Source organism: Opisthocomus hoazin, chromosome 3, assembly GCF_030867145.1.
Source record: "Opisthocomus hoazin isolate bOpiHoa1 chromosome 3, bOpiHoa1.hap1, whole genome shotgun sequence".
NCBI classification, from domain to species: Eukaryota; Metazoa; Chordata; class Aves; order Opisthocomiformes; family Opisthocomidae; genus Opisthocomus; species Opisthocomus hoazin.
The window spans coordinates 33,375,460-33,394,135 of record NC_134416.1 but is presented as its reverse complement, the minus strand read 5'-3'; the positions used below and the strand labels follow the sequence as shown (position 1 = coordinate 33,394,135).

The following is an 18,676-nucleotide window of genomic DNA, read 5'->3' as shown; positions in this document are numbered from 1 at the left end:
TTTAAAGATGAAGAAGGAAGTAAACAATGATAATCCCCAGATCAGCCAGGAGTTGAGGAATATGGCATGTGGGAAATGGATGTTCAAATCTCTCTCAGATTCATCCCTGGGGCTGTCATTTTGAAAATGAGCTGTAGGCTATTTTTAGCTAATCCTCTTTTGTATTTTGTCATGGAGCATGGGTATTTTCGCAGTCTCTTGTTTCTGAATTGCATAATATGTCTCAAAATCAATAGTTTTCAAAAATTAAATTCTTCTATTTCTGATCATGTCTGTATAGGAACATTGAGGAAAAGTACAAACCCAAATAAATTTTTTATGAAAAAATAGATCAGCTAAAAGGCTGAAAAATGCCCTCTAAGAAACTTCTTGGAACTTTTATTTCTACAATTTTGGAGACTGAGGAATTTAAAAGTCATGAGACTGGAAACGGAGAACTTAACAATAACCAGGGTGGGAAATAACTAGGCACTAGGCAATATTGAATATCTGACCAAAAAAGAAAAGGATACAATAATAAGCATGTCGTCTTGTTTCCTGGGCCAAGGCAATGCAATACAGAAAGGAAGAAAGGGAACCTTTCACTTCATGAATGAAGCTCAAATAATTTGGCACAGTCCCCTTTGCTGTCTTCTCATTAGAAATACATATATCCCACTATTACAACTTTAGCTGTTCAGCCACCTTACATTCATACAAGATATTAGGAGGCATAGCTTCAGGTCTACATGACTGTCAAGTACATTCACTTGCATTTGTGTTAAGTTGCTCTCCTTAACTGAGTACTTCAAAAAGTTTTTGAAGAGAGAAGCCTTTTCTAGAATATTCATAAAAGTACTTCTCAAGGGTGACTGTGTACATTATGGAATGTCTGACAGAAACGGAAAACACAAAGATCCATCAGTAGTTTGTGAAAGTATGGCAAAAGGGTTTAAAACAAAGATTTCTGTTTTTCTGAGCCAAATATTTTCCATTTTACAATGAAAATCATATTTCATTCAACCATCTTTCTGAGATTAGAATTAGCTAATCATTTTTCAATATTGGAATAACCAACAATGGAGAAAGCTTACCTTACTGATAATGCAGTTCCGCTTCCTCACCCTACCTCCCCAGGCCAATTTTTACACCTTAAAGGCTATCTAAAAAATCCTGAACTGTTCTTATATTTAGCTTAATAAGTAAACTATACACTTACATTTATGACATAAAAGGAACAGAGCACTGTCTTTTGGACAGTCTTCACAGCTTTGTAAAGTGCCTGAAGTTCTCATTACATGGAGTGGATTTTTCTTACAATGACCCTTAGTAAAAAACTAAGTGTTAAAGTCTAGAAAAATAAAATTGGCTGTTAAGCATATGCCTAGAAACATAATTCCAGAAAATCTTTTGATATTTAGGATACAGTACTTCTTCAACAGTTGAAATGTCTGTGGTTGTTGTAAAACAGGAGAGCTAATGTACCAGAATTTATGTGTGTTATGCACTGGATTGATTGGAAAAATGTTAACAGAATAATCTTCTAGTTCCTTATGTATTTTGCTAGGAATATAACAAATCACATAATAACATAGAAATTTCAAGAACTCTTGGTACCTTACAATGAATTATGGCAGGCATGTCTGGCAACATCACACTGAAAGCACTGAAGTTGTCTGAAGGCTAGCATGGTAAGACAACAGGTACCACACTGCCATTCTTTTGGTTCAAAGGAGACAATCTATGAAAACACAGCAAGGGCACAGTTTTACAAATGAGCTGGTATTTAACCTATTTGTGATCCATCAGAGATGGTTATTAACTAATTATCCCTTACCCACGCATAAAGATATTTGGAGGATAGGCTTGCCCTTCCCTGTTTTTAGTTTTACACTATAGGTCTGACCTTGACACAGAACTATAGCTCCAACTCAGTGTAATTCTAGCATAGCTTTGCAGGGACAGTTCTTCCATATTTATTTTGTTTCAGTTTACTATTATTTTCCTACTGGAAGAGTCCCACTTTTACCAGTCATCACCCACAGCTGGCCAGGAGGTCACAGCCTTCTTGAATGTATGACAAAAACCTGTCAACTGCCATCTGACCTGTTTGTTTAGCCCCCTTTAAGCCAGACTTGTGTTCTCACATTCTTTAGCTGTAGTGACTATAAATTGGACTATTGTACATATTTTCTTTTGAATAGGCAAAATGACATTTGAAGTATGATGTTTCTTTACAGGTCTATTCTCAGTGGTGTTTTGCTAGATATTTATTCCTGGTTCAAGTTGCGATTGAAAGAAGAGATCAGTCACTGGCACAAGTGACACAGAAGCAGCAAAAAGCCTAAAGTAAAAATTGAAATCAATATGCGTAGATTTCATACTTCTGTAGTCTATATGTACTACACTTTGAACTAAATGTGAGAATACACATTTCTGGGTTTTTCTCCGGTCATTATGCAATAAAGCAAAGGATCTTGATTTTAATGTTTTTCCTTGCTGGTCTCTGTGTCTATGGTTTTGAGTTGGAGCAGGATAATACATATAGCAGTAGAGAGACAGATATTTTACGTACCAATAATCAGAGAAAAACCCTTAGATTAGAGTCAGACAATATTCAACATTTTAAGGATCCGTTGTTTTGAACGTCGCCCTCTGCTTTGCTTCCACTGGCTTGTCAACTTTACTGACTATGCACCACAGGAAGTGGGCACGGACTTCTCCAAACCGAAATGTTCTTACAATTAGGTTATAGATATTTTTATGACTGATAATGGTAATTCATATTAGAAGGGTCATAGACCATGAATGTTATCAGAACAACAGAGTCTTTTTCTCCCAGCTAGACTCATTCTATTCTGAAAGATTAGAAGCATGTGAAATTACACAAGGTTCTTGTTTGTAACCTTTATTTCCTGAAAAGAAAAATGGGAAAATACTTTTCCAGAAAAAGTTTTGTTATGTTTGCTTTGGTCAATCAATTTTATTACACTCAAAATTTTTATAACGACAAAAAGGGAACGCAATTTATTTGAGGAGACAGTAGTGTGTCGTTAGAGTAATTAATGTTCTAACAGTCCAATCAAATACAGCAAAACATTATTATTTGTGAAGATACAGTAATACCTACACTTACAGTCCAAATCATTCAGTTATTATGGGTCGCCTTGTTAATAATAGTAAAAATTGCTATACACAAACTTCTAAGTATCTACCCCTTTTCTCTGGTGCAATGCACAACTTTTCTATGTCTCTCTGGGTCCTACAATCAACAAAACCTTTTGCAGATGGATGGAAATATTTGGGGGTTGCAATCTGTCATTGGCATATTCAGGTATTCACCAGGGTATGATGTTCATGATGGGGCTTTCTTCTTTCTTAGTCTTGGATTCATGAGGACAGTCTGCTTCCTTGTTTAGTCTTGACTGGTTTGAACTTCCATATTGTTTCTATTTTACTGTTCTTATTCTTAAAACTAGTTTCGTCTGATTCGCAAGGTTGCACTCCTGAAGTGACTAGTGTGATTTTCTGCCTCAGCCTGATTTCTTCTACATGACATTTTCTTTCTAGGATCATAGATCGCTCCAAACAGAATAACTATTTGCTATTACTGTCAGTTAATTAACAATAGGTATTATAACACAAATGACATTAAGTTAACCTACTGTAAAAACAAATGCAGGCAATAATATCTGAGCACTAGGCAATTGCTATTACAGCTAAATCAGGTCAAGGCAATAGAAGTCTAGACAAGTCCTGAGACTTTGTTATGTCAAAATAATGTCTGTGGCATTTTACTAACAGTAGCAAAACTCTGTTTTCTTTCTTAAATCTCAATAGGGTTAAGAGTGGTCTTGAACATGTTCTATTAAGGTATTCTTCCTTGAGAATCACATTGGTGTATAATTTTCCTTTTTATGCTGCATGTCATGAATAGCATTCGTCATGTTGATGTCCAGGGTTGAGTCTGCTGCAGGTGCCCGGAGAGATTTTTGCACACTGATCCCTGTTCTGCCCAGGCATTTGCTAGGTCCATTATAATATCTGTTTGTGGGCTGCTGATTTGTTGATGGGTCAAGTAATTTGATGACGGGTTATGCAATGTCCTAGTGGTATTTCCTACTGGATTAGCAAGATCAGACGTTGAAAAGTTTCAAGCTAATTTCTGGTGATCTCTCCTTGTACATACCCTCCAATGGCTTCAAGTCAGCATTGAGCAGAGAAACCTTTCATTCTGCAAGAAAAGTTTACGTATGGTTTTTTTCTCAAGAAACTTGCTAATAAGAGCAGTGTGGTGTTATGTTATAATATTACTATGTTATTATATTACTATGATTAAATTTTCATATTACTGTGCTACTATAATTTTCATATTACTATGATAAAATTTTCAGCAGGCTCACATTTTTGTTGGAATCAAGGGGAGGTTTGCCTCTCTCATTCAGGTCTTCCAGGGAAGAGATAAATGTCTGCTACATTCTTTCCTGGAAGAATAATATGTTCTTGCTTCTGTAGTCAAAAGAATAGTAGATAGAATGATGTCTACAATTTGTAACCCTGTCAGATCCAGGGCAGACAGAGTTGAGCTGCTTGAAGTAAGTGCACAGGACTAATCCTTCAGGTCATCATATCAGGTATAGCTTTAAGTCACTGTTTCTGGAGTTGTTTTCTTTATAGACATGACCATCTGAACATCTGACTTTAGTTTATATATTTTCTTTTCTGTGAATTGTGCAGAACACTGTGAACGCATTCTCATGATTTCCACTATGACACAACACTAACACTTGGTGCTTCTTATTTAAATAAAACACACATAATGCTCAGGAAATTGCAGATTGATCACCTTTCAGTTAGGCACCTGAATAAAGTGAAAAGTTACTCTAAATTTCTAGAAACCTGTACATAGCCATTTGAGTGCAGTGCACTGATTTGTGAAACAGAATGCTGGAAGCTCTGGAAAACAAAGGAAAATGTAAACTACTGGTTTTTATATTGTGTAATTGCATCTTGATTAGAGTGGATTTCCAGAAGCCCAAATGTAACAGAAAAAAATCCAGCAGGCCACCTCTGTGACTACTACTTTTCCCAGCAGAGACTGAAAAGGGAAACACAGGAGTAATAAAAAAGGAAGTCTTGAGTCTGTGAGGGGAAAGTGATAAGGGGTATCAGAACGAGTTAAAAATATTTCCCATATCTGCAACATAAAATGAAATACAGTTTCTTTTCAGATTTATCCAAGCATCTAAAAATTAGAGGTTTCTTTTGCCTTTTTCAGAATTTGTGGTTCCCAGTTTTAATACAATAAAGGGTTTTAAGCTAAGTTTTACAGTAGAACAAATAACTTACACAGTTCAGGCTACAGGTGTATATAAACACTTTATACCTACACAGCACAGTAACTATACAGGATGTGCTTATGTCTATATTTATATTTGTGTATGCTGTAAACAACAAATGGTCGTTATGTCTGAACATGGTGTAAATAATGTAAAGATGCATAACATCCCATAAAGTCACTGATGAGGGGAAGGATTGAATGTTTTTTTTTGTTTCTCTTCTACAGTGCTTTGAGAACCTCACTTGTAAAAAGACTCAGTAGAACAGCAAATGTAGGAACCTTAAACAGCAATGCGTATAGAGACATAAAAGGAAAACTGAAAATAAAATTAGATTAAAATATTTTTCTGATTTAATATATTTACTGATGGAATTATGTAAAAGATAGGATGGTATTGCTAATCCAAAGATGATCAAATTGTAACAAATGTAAAATTTTGGATATTTCAAAGTTTGGTGGTTTTGTGTGTTTGTTTTGTGTAGGTATTAGCTGTTTTGTTGTTTTACCAAAAAAACCCCAACCCCAGATCCAAACCAAAACCAAAACCTGAGGAGATTGATGACACGGACTCCGATATCCAAATCAAAGACCCTTTATTTATCAGAAAGCTGCGTTTTATACCCTTACAAAGTTGTCCACGTGCTCCAGCCCAAATGCTTATTCCCTAACGTACATCGTTCACGCGCCTCTCCTAAACATTCAACTGGCTAGCTTAATTGTGCATGATTTCTCCTTCGTTTGCTCCAGGCGTTCTGCCAAAGTTCTCTGTTGCAAGTGATAAAGTCCTTATTTTAGACTTGTTCAGAAACTCTCAAGGACATCATGACCTTCGTTAATATAGTATGTTCCCACAATTCCCCCTTTTTTGTTTTCAGTGACCAAGGCATGTAGTTGTTGATGTTGTCGTTGAATCATTCTCTGAATACACTGCAAGAAACAAAGTGATATCATAACAACAATCAAAATCATCATTCCTTCAAAATCCTCACCTCCATGTCCTCGAGCTAATAAGAAATCTATGACTGCTCTATTCTGAAACGTTGCGTGCCTCATTAAATTTACATCTATCACTAATTCTGATATTAAAGCTGACATTAAATTCACTTACTTTGCCATCCAACATGACAACCTATCTATACTACGTAAAGTTTTACCTACATCTACATGTGGAGAAAACATAGCTACCAATACTCTCGTTGCTTCACCCCAATTATCTACCTCTAAGTTCTTAAAATGCCAGTAACATTCACATACTCCATAAAACCTCTGAAATCATTCACCGCCTTTCCAATAAGACATGTTCTACATGGATCTCCGGGTGGGGCTGATGACAAACACAGCAAGTCTTGCCCTGTTACTTTTACAAAAGACAACCATAAGTTTTGCCTTGTTTGGATGGTCCATGGTCCTGCTGCCGTTGTCGTGATGATCACTGCTCCAAAGATGATCCATCCAACAACGTTCCCTTTTCTGCCGCCGGTTTTACCCATTTTTCCAGGATCCACGTAGGTCCACTATCTGTAATGACACAAGAACAGCCTCTTCCCCGTGTTACTAATTGAAACGGTCCTTCCCATTTTCCTTCCTTGTTTTTCACTAACACTTTAAGTTGCTTTTTATATGTTGACATTCCTGTTGACATAGCTTGCACATGTTTCACAATAGGAGGAATAACATCTTCCCCTTTTTAATCATAAAAAGTTCATCACATATTGTACTTTCATTAATCTGTATACTGGTATCTCCCCAGATTCCCCCTCTTTTTGTTTCAGCAAATAATGTTTTAATGTTTGGTGTGTACATTCTATAATTGTCTGGCCTGTCAGAGAGTGTGGAATGCCAGTAACATGTTGTACTCCCCATTTTATAAAAAATTGTCCCATTGATTGTGAAACATATGCTGGGCCATTATCTGTTTACCTTTAATGATTAACTGTGCAAATACTTCTGGTCTGGTTTGTATACAAACTTGTTGGTAAATTGACATGACTTCTGGAGGTAAAGGCAATTGCTATTTTATCCGAAACTTTTTGTAAAACAGTTTTTGCTTCTGGCGTCAATCTTCTGGAAAATAACAAATCTCAGTCCTTTTTAACAAGGTAAATAGAGGGGACAATTCTTCAGTCATGATGCCAATATTTTCACCTTTCGACAGAGTGAACAAAATTATCTAGAAAGGCCATCTGAACCCTGGAAAGATAATAAAGTCCAGCTGTTTGTCCACAAGGAGTTCTACTGCAGTAATTGAATTATACACACTTTTTGCAACCAAGGCCTTGAATGTCAGGAAAATCACAGAATCACAGAATGGTCGGGGTTGGAAGGGACCTCTGTGGGTCATCTAGTCCAACCCTCCTGCTGAAGCAGGGTCACCTACAGCAGGCTGCACAGGACCTTGTCCATGTGGGTCTTGAATATCTCCAGAGAAGGAGACTCCACAACCTCCCTTGGAAGCCTGTTCCAGTGCTCTGTCACCCTCAAAGGGAAGACGTTAAACAAGACTGGGCCCAGTACTGACCCCTGGGGGACACCACTAGTTACCGGCCTCCAACTAGGCTCAGCGCCGCTGATGACAACCCTCTGAGTTCTGCCATTCAGCCAGTTCTCAATCCACTTCACCGACCACTCATCCAGCCCACACTTCGTGAGCTTCTCTAGGAGGATATCATGGGAGACTGTGTCGAAAGCCTTGCTGAAGTCAAGGTAGACAACATCCATGGCTCTCCCTTCATCTACCCAGCCAGTCATGTCATCGTAGAAAGGTATTAGATTGGTCAGGCATGATTTCCCCTTGGTGAATCCATGCTGACTACTCCTGATAACCTTCTTTTCTTCCACTTGCTTGATGATGGCCTCCAGGATAAGCTCCTCCATCACCTTTCCCGGGATGGAGGTGAGGCTGACCGGCCTGTAGTTCCCTGGGTCCTCCTTCTTGCCCTTTTTGAAGATTGGAGTGACAACGGCCTTTCTCCAGTCCTCGGGCACCTCTCCTGTCCTCCAGGACCTCTCAAAGATGATGGAGAGTGGCTTAGCAATGACATCCGCCAGCTCCCTCAGCACTCGTGGGTGCATTCCATCGGGGCCCATGGATTTGTGGATGTCCATATTGCTTAAGCGATCCCACACACAGTCCTCCTCGACCAAGGGAAAGTCGTCTTCTCTGTAGGCTTCTTCTCTTACCTCCAGGGCCTGGGATTCCTGAGGGCCAGTCTTAGCACTGAAGACTGAAGCAAAGAAGGCATTCAGTAGCTCTGCCTTCTCCGCATCCTCCGTCACAAGGACACCCGCCTCATTCAGCAGCGGCCCCATATTGTCCCTAGCCTTCCTTTTGCTGCTGACGTAGTTGAAGAAGCCCTTCTTGTTGTCTTTGACATCCCTTGCCAGCTTCAATTCCAGGTGGGCCTTGGCCTTCCTCGTCGCATCCCTGCACACTCTGACCACATTCCTGTACTCTTCCCCAATGGCCTGCCCCTCTTTCGACATTCCAGGGACCTTTCTCTTCCACCTGATCTCCACTAGAAGGTCCTTGTTTAACCATGCATGTCTCACAGAATCACAGAATCACAGAATAGTAGGGGTTGGAAGGGACCTCTGTGGGTCATCTAGTCCAACCCTCCTGCCGAAGCAGGGTCACCTACAGCAGGCTGCACAGGACCTTGTCCAGGCAGGTCTTGAATATCTCCAGAGAAGGAGACTCCACAACCTCCCTGGGCAGCCTGTTCCAGTGCTCCGTCACCCTCAGAGGGAAGAAGTTCTTCCTCATGTTCAGACGGAACTTCCTGTGCCTCAGTTTGTGCCCATTGCCCCTTGTCCTGTCACTGGGCACCACTGAAAAGAGCTTGGCCCCATCCTCCTGACACCCACCCTTCAGATATTTATAAGTATTTGTTAGGTCCCCTCTCAGCCTTCTCTTCTTCAGGCTGAACAAGCCCAGCTCCCTCAGCCTCTCCTCGTAGGAGAGATGTTCCAGTCCCCTCATCATCCTTGTAGCCCTCCGCTGGACTCTCTCCAGTAGCTCCTCATATTTCTTGAAGTGGGGAGCCCAGAACTGGACAGAGTACTCCAGATGAGGCCTCACTAGGGCAGTGTAGAGGGGAAGGAGAACCTCCCTCGTCCTGCTGGCCACACTCTTCTTGATGCACCCCAGGATCCCATTAGCTTTCTTGGCAGCCAGGGCACAGTGCTGGCTCATGGTTAAGCTGTCGTCCACCAGGACACCCAGGTCCCTCTCTGCAGAGCTGCTCTCCAGCAGGTCCACCCCAAGCCTGTACTGGTGCATGAGGTTGTTCCTCCCCAGGTGCAGGACGCTGCACTTGCCCTTGTTGAACCTCATCAGGTTGCTCTCTGCCCAGCTTTCCAGCCTATCCAGGTCACGCTGAATGGCAGCACAGCCTTCTGGTGTATCTACCACACCTCCCAGTTTGGTGTCATCAGCAAACTTGATGAGGGTACATTCTAACTCTTCATCCAGGTCGTTGATGAAGAAGTTAAAAAAGACTAGGCCCAGTACTGACCCCTGACGGACACCACTAGTTTCCAGCCTCCAACTAGACTCAGCGCCGCTGATGACAACCCTCTGAGTTCTGCCATTCAGCCAGTTCTCAATTCACTTCACCGACCACTCATCCAGCCCACACTTCGTGAGCTTCTCTAGGAGGATATCATGGGAGACTGTGTCGAAAGCCTTGCTGAAGTCAAGGTAGACAACATCCATGGCTCTCCCTTCATCTACCCAGCCAGTCATGTCATCGTAGAAAGGTATTAGATTGGTCAGGCATGATTTCCCTTTGGTGAATCCATGCTGACTACTCCTGATAACCTTCTTTTCTTCCACTTGCTTGATGATGGCCTCCAGGATAAGCTGCTCCATCACCTTTCCCGAGATGGAGGTGAGGCTGACCGGCCTGTAGTTCCCTGGGTCCTCCTTCTTGCCCTTTTTGAAGATTGGAGTGACATTGGCCTTTCTCCAGTCCTCGGGCACCTCTCCTGTCCTCCAGGACCTCTCAAAGATGATGGAGAGTGGCTCAGCAATGACATCCGCCAGCTCTCTCAGCACTTGTGGGTGCATTCCATCGGGGCCCATGGATTTGTGGATGTCCATATTGCTTAAGCGATCCCACACACATTGGATCTCCTCGACCAAGGGAAAGTTGTCTTCTCTGTAGGCTTCTTCTCTTACCTCCAGCGCCTGGGATTCCTGAGGGCCAGTCTTAGCACTGAAGACTGAAGCAAAGAAGGCATTCAGTAGCTCTGCCTTCTCCGCATCCTCCGTCACCAGGACACCCGCCCCATTCAGCAGCGGCCCCACGTTGTCCCTAGCCTTCCTTTTGCTGCTGACGTAGTTGAAGAAGCCCTTCTTGTTGTCTTTGACACCCCTTGCCAGCTTTAATTCAAGGTGGGCCTTGGCCTTCCTCGTTGCTTCCCTGCATGCTCTCACAAAGTTCCAGTACTCTTCCCAAGTGGCCTGCCCCTCTTTCGACATTCCAGGGACCTTTCTCTTCTGCCTGATCTCTGCTAGAAGCTCCTTATTTAACCATGCAGGTCTCCTGCCTCCTTTGCTCGATTTCTTTCTCAGGGGGATGCATTGCTCCTGTGTATGGAAGAAGTGTCGTTTAAAGAGCGACCAGCACTCTTGGACCCCCCTGCCTTCGAGAGCCCTGGCCCACGGGATTCCTCCGAGTAGCTCCTTGAAGAGGGCAAAGTCAGCCCTCCTGAGGTCCAAGGTTTTGATCCTGCTTATCGCCCTGCTTCCTCCACGCAGGATCCTGAACTTGACCATTTCATGGTCACTGCAGCCGAGTCTACCTCCAACCTTCACATGCTCCACCAGTCCCTCCTTGTTTGTTAACACAAGGTCCAGCAGCGCGCCTTTCCTTGTTGGTTCCTCCACCACTTGCATCAGAAAGTCATCATCGATGCTCTGTAGGAACCTCCTGGATTGCGCCTGCCTAGCTGTATGGTCTTCCCAGCTGATATCAGGGTGGTTGAAGTCCCCCATGAGAACCAGGGCCTGTGACTGTGAGGCTGCTTGCAGTTGCCTGTAGAAGGCCTCATCAACCTCCTCCTCCTGGTCAGGTGGCCTGTAGTACACACCCACTGTAATGTCACCCTTATGAGCCTGTCCCTTAATTCTAACCCACAAGCTTTCTACTTGTTCCTCATTTGCCCCCAGGCCAAGCTCAATGCATTCTACTTGCTCTCTCACATATAGAGCAACTCCCCCACCTCTCCTTGTTGGTCTGTCTTTCCTAAAGAGTCTGTAGCCATCTATGACAGCATGTCAGTCATGTGAGTTGTCCCACCACGCTTCTGTGATGGCGACCAAGTCGTAGCTGTCCTGCTGTATAATGGCTTCCAGCTCCTCCTGTTTATTGGCCATGCTACGTGCATTGGTGTAAACACACTTGAGCTGGGCTGTCAATCTCACCCCTGGCCTCGGCACGCCAAGCCTATGCTCATCCCTAGTGAGCTGGGAAATATCCCCTTCCCCCTTCGAACCTAGTTTAAAGCCCTCTCAATGAGCCCCGCCAGCTCGTGGCCAAGAATTCTTTTTCCACATTGAGATAGCTGAGTTCCACCTGTCACCAGCAGGCCCGGTGCTGTGTACACCTCCCCATGATCAAAGAAGCCAAAATTTGACCGAAGGCACCAGTCCCTGAGCCACCTGTTAACCAGGTGAGTTTTCCTGCCCCTTTCAGTGCTGTCCCCTGCCACTGATGGGATGGAGGAAAACACCACCTGCACCCTGATCCCTCAACCAGTCGCCCCAGTGCCCTGAAGTCCCTTTTGATGGCCTTGGGACTTCTCTCTGCTATCTCGTCCCCGCCAACCTGCATTACCAAGAGGGGGTAGTAATCAGAAGGCCTCACCAGACCAGGGAGTTCCTTAGCAACGTCCCTAACCCGGGCCCCAGGGAGACAGAAAGCTTCCCTGTGGAATGGGTCCGGTCGGCAGATCGGGTCCTCTGTTCCCCTCAGAAGGGAATCGCCTATGACAATGACCCTCCTCTTTTTCTTAGTTGAGGCAGTTGCAATACGTGGGGCTGTCTGACTCGTTCTAGGCAACCCCCTGGATGGAGCTTCACCTTCACTCACATCCTCTGTGGCCAGTCCCTCACATTCCAGAGCCCCATATCTGTTGCTTAAGGGCAACTGGGCAGGTTGCTCCTGCCTCCTTTGCTCGATTTCTTTCTCAGGGGGATGCATTTCTCCTGTGCATGGAAGAAGTGTCGTTTAAAGAGCGACCAGCACTCTTGGACCCCCCTGCCTTCGAGAGCCCTGGCCCACGGGATTCCTCCGAGTAGCTCCTTGAAGAGGGCAAAGTCAGCCCTCCTGAGGTCCAAGGTTTTGATCCTGCTTGTCGCCCTGCTTCCTCCGCGCAGGATCCTGAACTCGACCATTTCATGGTCACTGCAGCCAAGTCTACCTCCAACCTTCACATCCTCCACCAGTCCCTCCTTGTTTGTTAACACAAGGTCCAGCAGCGCGCCTTTCCTTGTTGGTTCCTCCACCACTTGCATCAGAAAGTCATCATCGATGCTCTGTAGGAACCTCCTGGATTGCGCCTACCTAGCTGTATGGTCTTCCCAGCTGATGTCAGGGTGGTTGAAGTCCCCCATGAGAACCAGGGCCTGTGACTGTGAGGCTGCTTGCAGCTGCCTGTAGAAGGCCTCATCAATTTCCTCCTCCTGGTCAGGTGGCCTGTAGTACACACCCACTGTAATGTCACCCTTATGAGCCTGTCCCTTAATTCTAACCCACAAGCTCTCAACTTGTTCCTCATTTGCCCCCAGGCCAAGCTCAATATTTTCTCGCCACGCCGCTTCTGGGTCGGGCCTGGCCAGGCCGTGCCGCTGGTTGCCGGAGGGGCTCTGTGCCCCGCCAGGTGTAAGGTTTGCTGACCCGTCTGGTGTGCTGGCTGTTGGCGCTGTGAGCTGTGCTGTGTCGGAGGGACTGCGTGGCTTTACACTGGAATTCACGCTCCTGCTGATTAATGGGATTGCCATCCTTATCAAAGCGTGATTGACACTGATTGGCATAAAAACATCCTTTGCGGCAACATGAGCACATTCCTGGCATTCAACCTCTTTGAGGTCTGCTCTGCCACCTTCCTTGACCTTTATTACACTGATAACTCAAATGTCCTTGCTGTCCACAGGTATAACACCTTCTTGATTCTAAGGGCTTCATCGCGGCTGCAAAAGTTCCCACTAACAATGTAGCTTGTTGTTGCAAAGTTCCTACACGATTGGCTGCTTCCACCATTTCTACTAAGGTGGCATTTCGTGGTAGGGCGATCAATATCTTTTTACAATCGGCGTTCTCATTTTCTAAGGCCAGTTTTAATAATAATGATTCTCTAGTTTCCAGATGTTCAATTTGCTTTTCTACCGCATCGCACAGCCTGTCTATAAAACTCATGTAAGTTTCAGAAACCCCTTGTTTGATAGAGGTAAAGGAAATTGGTTGTTTGCTGGCTTCAGGCAAGGTTAAAAATGCCCGTAAAGCCATCCAAGCTGACTCTCTTAAAACCTCTGACAATATTCTCGATTGCAATTCAGGGTCCGCAAATCGTCCTGCACCTGTATAATGATCCATGCCAACTCCTAACAAGGGATCTCCTTGTTGGCGTCCCAGGTTCTCCACTGCCTTTATTTCACAATACTCAACAAATTTGTCTTTCCACAATAGCTTTTGTGCTGGTGTTAAAATCAACGAAGCCAATTGCTGACAATCATATGGAGTAACTAATTGTCCACACAGCACATTTTCCAATAACATTTGTGAGAATGGAGATTGTAATCCATTCTGCACAACAGCCTTCCTTACTTCCTTTATCAATTGCCAGTCAAAAGCTTGATATTGAAGTGGCTGGTTTGGTCTAAAAGTAACTGGAAATGCCACATCTATCTTCTCTCCATCCTTTAAGCCATCCATTCTTATTTTTCTCCACCTCTCCCTAATAGACTCCCTCTTCTTGCATCCCTTTTTTCCAGCCCTTTGAATTGATTCCTATTCAATGCTGCTATCACTATCCGCTTTTCATAAAAAGCCCTTAATATGTTTCTTTCTCAATCTTTATGATTTGCTACTTTGTCGTGAAACCACAGTTTCACCTTCAGATTCTTTATTGGTTTGGGACTCCTTGTGGTGATCATCACTATTATCTGTCTGAGTGCCTGTTGACACAAGGCTTCCTGCAGATGTCTGTGTAGGCAGATCATCATAAACAACCCCTGGCAACCACTCCTCAGATGGTACATTTGCATCAAAAAACTTTTCTGAATGGCGCTGGCTACTTTTTTCTCTGCTCTCGCATCTTTTAATGCTTCATAAACCAAACGCCAGGTTGTTAAAACTCGACTTGCATTCACATCTCCCCTTGACGCATGTTCAAAAAGTAATTCTCCTGCCTCCTTCCAAGTTAAAACATCAAAAACACATGGTGATTCCGCGGGCACTCCTTCTGAGCCAGGCTAACAACAGCTCTAAAGTCTGTTCTTCATATTGAATCCCTCTCCTCCTTAAAATTTGTTTAAACATCTTAACAATCCCTTTCTCCTCAGCTGACATACTCACTCCCATTGTTTCTCGGCTGCTCACCTGATCCTGATTACAGTGTTAATGGAAAAGGTGCCTGCATAGCCCCAGGGTCTTGGTCTGCTCGGTCCAGCCAGCTAGACAATTGTTCAGCTGAGACGTCTCCTCTGGATGCTGCTACTCTGGAGTGCACTTTATTGATCCATGAATCCGTCCCTGGGTCCTGGATAGCATCCTAAACTTGTCCTGCATCACGTTGCGGTCACCATTTGAGGAAATTGATGACATGGACTCCGATATCCAAATCAAAGACCCTTTATTTATCAGAAAGCTGCGTTTTATACCCTTACAAAGTTGTCCACGTGCTCCAGCCCAAATGCTTATTCCCTAACATACATTGTTCACGCGCCTCTCCTAAACGTTCAATTGGCTAGCTTAACTGTGCATGATTTCTCCTTCGTTTGCTCTGGGCGTTCTGCCAAAGTCCTCTGTTGCAAGTGATAAAGTCCTTATTTTAGACTTGTTCAGAAACTCTCAAGGACATCATGACCTTCCTTAATATAGTATGTTCCCACAAAAACCCAGTTACTTACTTTCATTTAGAGAAAATGACATTACTATTGATGAGCAGCTACCACCTTTTCTTTACCTATACTGTATGGACAATATCTAAAAAATACAGTAGAAGAGTAAAACATAAAAGGGCTCCCTCAGCTGTCCACATCCGAGGATCCAATGCTGTAGATTAAAACCTTTCTGAATATACATAGTAGTAGCTTCTTTGAAAGAGAATTCTATGTTAAATATTACAACAAGTGTAATATTTATGTCCGGGTAATAATTCTCTATATGGCTGCCCACCAGTTTTAGATACAGCAGCAAGAAATAGGTATTATTGTGAATAAATACTATTTCTGAAGTACTTCAATGGATGATACAAATTTAATAAAAGTGAATGGAAAAGTACCACAGAAAATGATAAAGATTAATGTTTTAAAAGCAACATTTAAGTTGGCTGAAAGAAAAGAGCAGCCGATGAATCTTAGCAAATAATACAGAAAAAAAATAGATCCCTTGTGTTTACTTATAAAATACATAAAGATTATGATATGAAGAGAAGAACAGCATAAAACACCAGAAAGACAGATGGATGCAATAACAATTTAGTCGATCTTGTTTTTAATGACTTCTATTCTGCCAAACTTGGTGTGGAATTAATTGTTTCAAGCTAGGCTTTTGACTGAGATTTACACTTATCCAACATGAAGAATATGAAATTCACCTTAAAGATCATATTTTCTGGGCAAGAAATTAATGAATTTTAGACAGCGAGAAATTTAAAGGGCCCCTCTACACTGCCCTGGTGAGGCCTCATCTGGAGTACTGTGTCCAGTTCTGGGCTCCCCAGTTCAAGAAAGATGAAGAGCTACTGGAGAGAGTCCAGCGGAGGGCTACAAGGATGGTGAGGGGACTGGAGCATCTCCCCTATGAGGAGAGGTTGAGGGAACTGGGCTTGTTCAGCCTGAAGAAGAGAAGGCTGAGAGGGGACCTAATAAATGCTTATAAATATCTGAAGGGTGGGTGTCAGGAGGATGGGGCCAAGCTCTTTTCAATGGTGCCCAGTGACAGGACAAGGGGCAATGGGCACAAACTGAGGCACAGGAAGTTCCGTCTGAACATGAGGAAGAACTTCTTCCCTCTGAGGGTGACGGAGCCCTGGAACAGGCTGCCCAGGGAGGTTGTGGAGTCTCCTTCTCTGGAGATATTCAAGACCCGCCTGGACAAGGTCCTGTGCAGCCTGCTGTAGGTGACCCTGCTTTGACAGGAGGGTTGGACTAGATGACCCACAGAGGTCCCTTCCAACCCCTACTATTCTGTGATTCTGTGTGATTCTGTGATTGCCCTACTAAGCACAAAATTCTATGCAATGCACCTGAAAGAATTTTGTTTTAGTTAAGATGAATGATGAACGACTTTTAATTTGCCAAAGTCTAGTTTTCTGTTCTAATCTGGCACAAACACATTCCCAATTTAACAGCTTCACTCTACAGTACTATGCAGTCCCAGCGCAGTTCCTACCTACTGACAACAGGATTCATATATATGTAACACTGGCAATTAAAAGTGTGGTTTCCACTGACATCCCAGGGAATACCATGTGAATTCACTGTGATATTCCCAGAGTCAAAGAAATTCTCCTGTTAAAGGTGATTTAAATTTTTTTCATTATCTGTCAAACATCGGCAAACCCCCAGCCAATTCAAAAGCCAGTTCAATTAGTTTCCTTCCACTTATGGTCTTCCAAAAATCATAATGTATTTAAAAGCCCTATTCATCAGACAGATCAGTTGCAGTTGAGCTACTAAATATCTATGGGCCATAAAGCCACCTTTCTGAGCAGAGCTACTGGGTAATAAGTGTGTGAGTTATTTTAAGAAAATATGCTATACAATAGCTGTTTCAAATGACAGATGAGTAGATATTCCTAGGTTTCAGGAATCTCAAAGTAATAATTTTCCTCAGCGAAAAAGCTTTTTTTTTCATTCTTCAACAGCAAAACAAAAGATTGTATTTTTTCCTCTTTCATTTTTTCAGGTTTGGTGGGGATTTTGGACTTTTTTTTCCTGAGAACTAAAAAAAAAACATCTACTGAGTAACATGGTGATATATACAGATGAAAAAATGCGTACAGAAATGTCTTGCAAGTAATATGGGAACATAACAAATAAAAGCATGTGCTCAGAACATCTGTGCCTAGCCAACTTTCTCATATATGGCTAGGTGTATGGACATCTTTGACAAGGATGGATTATGAATGGGAAAATAATTAGTAAAAGTGTTATTTTTCCTTCAAAACTTTACCTTTGCAATGTTATTGAAGCTGACTTCAAATAAGGAAATAATCTAAAAGGTATAAATATAATAAAGCATGATGAGCCATATAATGTGGCACTCATTTTCATTGCCCAAGGGAGCTCACACACAAAATACTTATGGTCTTGCTGATCTGTTGCTTATAATTTATATGATTTGCTGTAATTTATTCTACTATGTATACATCTTGCAGGCTTCTATTGCACCTTTTTTCCTGTTTCTTCACCTCCTGTCTTTCAAAGACTGATGGGAATTAACTGCCAACTATTGCAAAAAAAGTCAGGGATTAAATCCCTTAAAAATTAATGTGAATGACAAGGGAAAAAAACATTTCCAACTCATCAATGAACCCCATTCAAAGCCAATCACTACAAATTCCTTGAAATCTTAGTTATGTAAATTCATGGACTTACTAAAACAAATAAAATAAAAAAAACCCAGTATTGTATTACTAGAAAAGCCAAAGACAAGCATTCAAAAAAAGTTTTACTTAAACGTTTTCTAATCTGAGGATCAGTTTTCTTGAGTGTAACACCAAACATTGAGGACACTTAAATTAGTCAAACTAGAAAATCTTATACTTCTTCAGACATCACACTTTGAAGGGTTTTATGTACAAGTGATGAACTACAACTCATTTATATGAATTATTAGAAGACCTTCATAATCAAGGATAGGTTATGCGGTGCTGTAAACACTGAATTCTGGGTGAGAAAAATTTTTTAAAAAATTTGTTGCCCAGCGGTATGACAGAAACTAATCAGGGACAAAGTCAACTAAATGTCAAGGGCTGCACAAAATCATGTCATGCAGTGATCAGTATAGCTCCTCTAAGCTTGTTTTGTTAGGTCCTGAATCAGCAAAAAAATGAAAAGTTGATTTTAAATGCTTGAGCAATTTTATTGAATTCAGTGACACAATTTATAATAGTAAAATTAAGATT

At 42.4% G+C, this 18,676-nt stretch overlaps 1 long non-coding RNA gene across 1 annotated transcript in view; it reads right to left on the bottom strand.

Annotated features, from left to right (window-relative positions):
* Positions 1 to 5,946: 5,946 nt before the first annotated feature.
* The window catches only part of LOC142360732 (uncharacterized), a 99,522-nt gene continuing 86,792 nt past the window's right edge, over positions 5,947 to 18,676 (bottom strand). Inside the window, exons 2-3 of the long non-coding RNA XR_012763318.1 lie at positions 6,707 to 6,838; positions 5,947 to 6,247 (exon numbers count right to left, since the gene is read on the bottom strand). This is a non-coding gene — a long non-coding RNA (uncharacterized LOC142360732). The remainder of the gene's footprint in view (positions 6,248 to 6,706; positions 6,839 to 18,676) is intronic.